Genomic DNA, 5,373 nt, shown 5'->3' on the forward strand with positions numbered 1-5,373 from the left:
GGGCTGATTCCCGATGTGACAGCACAGGCTGCAGCTGCAACCTTCGGTAAACACGAGCAAGTCAAGAACACATCTATGCGTGGATGTACTGCATTGCTGCATTCGCTAGACATTTACGGTAATAGTTGCATATGAAACTGCAGGCGTTGCTAAGCGCACCTTGAAGATGTTCGCTAGTCTACCGCGCTGTGGCATGTGTGCATTTGCCCACGCATGGTGAGTTTGTGGCTCTTGTTGTTTCAAACTTCGTATTCATTTTGGCCTTTCACGCTATGCAAGGAGCAGCTGTGCTGTTCAGTGGTAATTGTAGTTGGTTTGCTGCGATGCGTGAAGTGCGTATCACTTCAGTTTGAGGGCTGTGCATATTTGCTGTGTCGGACGACACTGCAACAGGTGACCTTGCTTGGAGCCAGCTGGCATCGTCTTCCACTTAACGTTTGTCGCTAGTTTATTTGTATCTCAGATCAGAGCCTTGTTGGTTTGTTACGTCGGTCGCGGTCGCTTTGCAGGAGGCAGCTAAACTTGGTTTCACCGAGGGTAAGTCCCCGGTGTATACCATTGATGCATGCTCCTGCGACTCGTGATACCTTCGTTCTTTTCGTATCGTAATCGCATGTTACTGCTATTTAATAATTGGAATTTTTGGTGTGGCACTATAGCTTTTGTTTCGGGTTCTTATGTCGGCTCCCAACATTCCCTGTATTCTCAAGTTTTCAGCATTTGTAGTGTCCTGCGCGATCTTAAGCATCCGGCGGGATTCTGATTTCGCGTCTTTTTCGTCACCAGACAGTACGTCAATTGTTGCGGATTTCATTCTTACCTAATCCTCAACGTAGGTTGGAATCGGGCTTCACAAGACACCCACACTGAATCTCCGGCATGTGCACGATCCTAGCAATTACAAGTGATGTTAAACAGAGAGCGCCATCCATTTTCCATTTGAACCAGGCAAATGATGGACATTTAGTTTAGGGCACAAAGTGGTGCGTCACTTTTCAATCAAATTAAGGGGGACACTATCTTCTGTGAAACTTTTTTGTGAACAGTCCGTCAGTACTAAGTCGTAAATCCGGGCCTCTCTTGCAACACTTCAAAGCAAATTCTTCTTCGTTTTAAAAGCACGCAAGCAAGACCACGCTTCAAGAAAAGGAAGACTCAGTAAACCTACAGCAGTATTGCACATCTTCATCTCATCAAAGCGGCTATGAGTAGCCAAGCTGGAATGGTAATATTTCAGGTCTAGCATGTGAGCATTCCTTGTGTTAGGGTGCAGTCCAGAAGTAATTGCACACAGCATTTACCACTATGCATGGATTTTGGCAGAGAAATGTTTTCGATGCCTGTGTGACAGAGCATCTGCCTGTTAAAAAGCCTCAGGCTCAGGGTGCTACAAACTGCCTTCTGTGTCTGAAATTTAATGTACCATGGATGTTGCATTAGGTTGTGCGACCAGCGCTTTGAAAGGAATCTGTTTCATAAAATTACTCAAAAGTGGCGCTTGCACACTTTTCTGTCTGTCAAAAATATAGTACTTAACTCAAGTCTTTGGCTATTCAGGCAAGTCGCCTGCTCCCCAAGTGAGTAAGATTGAGATCATGTATTTCCGGTCATACTGACGCAGGCAGCAATAATGAGAAATGTGCAGTTGCTCACAGCAATTTCTGCGTACTTTTGAAAGGACCCGACTGAAAGGCTCTGTGAAACCTGTCGTGATAGGCACCCTCCTGCCGCCGGTACACTCAACAACCCTGAGGGCTATTTATTCTCAAGCCGGGTAAGATTGATGCGTACAATCTACGCATAAATTCATGGAGAAGAGGCAACTCCTGTGATATTTGACTTGACAATGTGCACTTACTCACTTTGGCTGAGAATTATTTGGTGTACGCTGATCCCTGACCTTTTTTTTCATCATCATTTGATTGCGACTGAATTTTAAAGGCGCATATTCGATGCGCATCATCATATGCCTTCCTCTGTTGAACTTTAAATCGTCATTTCTGCGCGCTCACTGCGCAGTGCGCATATATACGCCATGTGGCAACGCTTCGCCGTCCAGGCTTTGTTTTAGAACAATCACTTTGTGCATACAAGAATCATGTAAAAGGCGTGTTGAATGAAGTTGTTCATTTGGCTTATAGCGTGCCTATAGACGACCAACGGACCCAGACAGCAGAGTAGCACCGGCTTAGAAGGAATAACAGTAGGACGCCAAGTGAAAGTCACACATAGGACACTAAAGCTCTTGAGGAGAAAATAGGGCTCTTGAAAGCTGAACGCCTCTTCATCAATTCGCTATAATCTGCCACCTATACCGGCCTGTACCTCATGGCCCCAAACTGTGGGTTCGACGCACGCAAAAATAAATGCTCCTCAAAGCTAGTCTAAAAAAGGAACTGCAGTAGTTTTTGAGCGGGATTTTGTGTTCCATTGATGTAAGAAAGTAGAGCTCGCATCGCGACACCCAGCACTGGGCCTACGTGGAGGTTGCAGGAGGAGCTGGGAAGGCCGAAGCGTCTCGTGTTGCCTACCCTCCTTCCCCAAAAATGTTACAAAAAGTTTCAGCCGCCTCTTATGGAGACACCTCCACCCCATCCGACGCCGTCAGAACGTTTTAGAACTACACTGCAGAAACAATAATGCGGGGATCGCAGGGGTGGTTCTTTCAAGCGGTTTGAAGCATAATCTACTCTCACAACATATTGTGGGCTATAAAATGGATTTTTACTTGACGCTTTTGCGCGTTTAGCATCACGGAGACAAATGTAGAGGGGAGCCTCTTGCAACTGGACCGGCTGTACACAATGAGGCTTCGAAGCCAAGACGCTAGAGTAGCTTAAAAGGTAGAGTGCGCTATTTGAAGGGCAATGCAAGTAAAAATTTCATTCGTACTTATTGTTTATTTTCCTTAGATCAGCGGAAAGGGACCTGTTCACAAAGATCAACTCCAGTGCAGCAGCAGTGGGGACCCGTAAACTGAGAGAAAGCACTGCTGGTTAGCAGGGAACCGAGCGCAAAATTCCTGAAGTAAAATAGTGGGCACACGTACATAATTACAAAAGTTGTGGCTTTGTCAGCTCAGTCGATCAAGCTATCCACCTTATGCACTATAACAGAGTACACCATTGACAACGAGTCCGGCTGTGGGCTCGGCATATGCGAGACAGAACTCACTGCTGTTTCAGAGCACCACATCCGCAACTCTGTTGTTATTTGTGGATTTCTGTATAATTTTTCCTTATCATATATTTGACACATTTGTTTGACCAAGGAAAGGGTATAGCTTGAAAATCCTTCGATACTGCCGCGAGCGATTAACTTGCACAGCACGAGGCGCACCAGATTCGAATGGTCAACGTTGTTGAAAATGCAGCACACAAAACGGTGCCGAAGATTCTTGCCTACTCATGGCTTTCTTATTCTGTCTACTCTAATGGCTACCACGGGAGGTGATGCTGGAGAACCAGCTCTTCACCCACAACTGCGGCTCACTTCAACAGGCTCTCCCGTCGTCCTTTACTCATCACTAAATTCTCAATTCCCCAGGGCGGTTACATTACACCAGCCAATACCAGCACTCTCCAGGCTTGGGTGGACACGAAAGTCGCAGAAGCGCAACAACGCGGTGCTGCTGCTTGGAGTCTTTGCAGCAGCTCTAGCTACGACGTACCTCTTGCTAAAGTGTTTTCGTAGCATTTCGAGAAGGTCGCGCCACGACACGGCAGAACGAAGGCTAGCAGAAAATGCCTCAGTCGGAGCACACGACTGTGACGTGAGCTATATGTACCGTGGAGAACTATACATTATTTGCTAGAAAAAAGATGGAGGATACCGCAGCTAAGTCTAATTATACAGCACTTCTTTACGGCTTCCACTTGATTGGTGGTGGCTTTTTTCATGAGAGCATTCATATCAATGCTTCAAATCCTTGTGAGCAGCACATGAAGGCCGTATGAAGGCCGGTGGGATATTTGAGCAACTATATGCACAGTGAAAAATGACGAACTGAAATACTCTAGCTTGGAGCCTACTCAGGTGTATCTGTGTATATTAGCTCCACAGATACGCGTGGCTATCGCACACCGTTGTTTAGCCTTATTGAAAGGAATTGACCGGCGTCAACTCTCGCTGATAAGGGGCACGAGCTTCCGCTGGCAGAAGTGCTTGGTCTGGCGAATTTTACAGTTGATGACCCAACCCAACTCACTGAAGCACGCCACAGGCGTAAACGAACAGTAAAAGCATAGATTGTGCGACACATTTTATGATGTCGAGCCCAGAGCAGCTGTTTGGTTAAGGAGCGACATGGCACCTGATTAGGAAAGCAAGAGTGACAGAGCAACGATGTGGCTTCAGTGTGCATCAGAACAGCTCACGATGTATCCGGGATCTTCCGCTTCGCCTTCAACGATGCCCCTGTAATTGGGCCCCGCTCCTTGGCATCATAAATATACGCGCTCTTGGGTTTCACAGCAAAGTCACAACTAGTTCAAGGCGCCTCGAAAGTATAGGTGTTCCGCGGTGCCAACAGGATGTACGGACGATTATTGAGGGGCGCGTTTGAAGGTGTTTCGCAGAAGAGTGGGGAAGAAGTGGAGTTTGAATGTAATGGGATCGGGTTGGCATGCAGAGCTTGCGTGCGCGTTTCGATCGTGAGGCGTGAGGTGTTGTAGCGAATGTCTGCACTATTTTGTCGCGATGACGAGGAGATCGCCATGATGCGCGAGCGGTTTATTGGGGTGACTAGGGTGGTTGGAGCTCCTTCAGATTCACAGTTTGGGGCAGTGTGCGTGGGTCAGTTGGTTGCGATAGCTGGGAGGGCGAGGGCATGGGTTTGTGGTATGGCCGGCGCGAAGTAGAAGCTGTGTGGCACGTTGCGTATGCGCGTGGGGAATGTAAGGAGACTAGGACGCGGGAATGTGTTGGTTGGGGAAACAATTGGTCAGGGCTTGAAGGAATGTCCCATACAGGAGACGTTGGGCAGAGCTTCTGGGAGCTCATTTGTGGAGATGCTGGCGTTGGCGTGGCAAATATTTGTTCATGAGAGCGTGCTGCATGACGCTTGATGAAAGGTGCATTGCTAGATGTCGTGGTGTCCACAGCCGAGCATTTAGCGAGAACGGCGCTTGTTTGCGTGTTGCGGTAAGAAACAGGTGTGTGGTGGTTTTGTCGTGTTAGTGAGGAAGGTGGTCGTGAAAGGAGAGTTGGAGCAGTTGGATATTTGCAGGTGGATTGGCAGGATTGTGTGGAGAACTGTGCTGTCTTAGCTGTTGTAGAGTGTGCCTTGCGACTGTTTAGAGCTGCTTACACGCGCAGAAAGTAGGACTGCTTTCTGGGTTTGATGTTGAGCAAAACGGAAAATGGACGGCTCTG

Source organism: Eimeria tenella, genomic scaffold, assembly GCF_000499545.2.
Source record: "Eimeria tenella Houghton genomic scaffold, Eth_scaff7, whole genome shotgun sequence".
NCBI lineage: Eukaryota > Apicomplexa > Conoidasida > Eucoccidiorida > Eimeriidae > Eimeria > Eimeria tenella.